The 559-nt window shown below is 55.3% G+C and overlaps 1 protein-coding gene across 1 annotated transcript in view; it reads right to left on the reverse strand.

Moving 5' to 3' along the window:
- ARID5A (AT rich interactive domain 5A (MRF1-like)) overlaps positions 1 to 559 on the reverse strand; it is an 8,897-nt gene that overhangs the window by 7,579 nt on the left and 759 nt on the right. The window lies entirely within an intron of this gene.

The raw sequence follows: 559 nt of genomic DNA on the forward strand, positions 1-559 counted from the left end.
AAGGGGGAGATGGAGGAAGGAAAAGGAGGGGAAGGGAGAAGGAAAAGGGGAAGGAGGGGAAGGAAAAGGGGAGGAAAGTGAAGGAGGAGAAGGAAAAGGAGGGGAAGGAAGGAGGAAAAGGAAAGAAAGTGGGAAGGAGAAGAGGAAGGAGGAGAAGGAAAAGGATGGGAAAGAGGAAGGAAGAGGAGAGGAATGGAGGAGGAAAAGGGGAGGAAAGAGAAGGAAAGGGGGAAGGAGGAGAAGGAAAAGGAGGGGAAGGGAGAAGGGGGAGGAAAGAGAAGGAAAGTGGGAAGGAGGAAAAGGGAAAGGAAGAGAAGGAAAAGGAGGGGAAGGGAGGAGGAAAAGGAGAAGAGGAAGGAGAAGAAAGAAGATAAAGGAGAAGGAGGTGATGGAGGAGGCAGAAAAGACACTTCAGGGCCCCAGAATAAAGCCCGGTCGCTGGGGCGGGGAGGGATGAGCAGCCCCCCCATCTCCGTGGGGCACAAAGCGCGGGGGGGGGTCGTTTTATCCCTTGGGGGGGCTTGGGGGAGAATCACCCACCCCCTTTTCCCGGGGTTCA

The sequence above is a fragment of the Chaetura pelagica genome, unplaced genomic scaffold (assembly GCF_000747805.2).
Source record: "Chaetura pelagica isolate M959 unplaced genomic scaffold, ChaPel_1.0 scaffold528, whole genome shotgun sequence".
In the NCBI taxonomy this organism is placed as follows: domain Eukaryota; kingdom Metazoa; phylum Chordata; class Aves; order Apodiformes; family Apodidae; genus Chaetura; species Chaetura pelagica.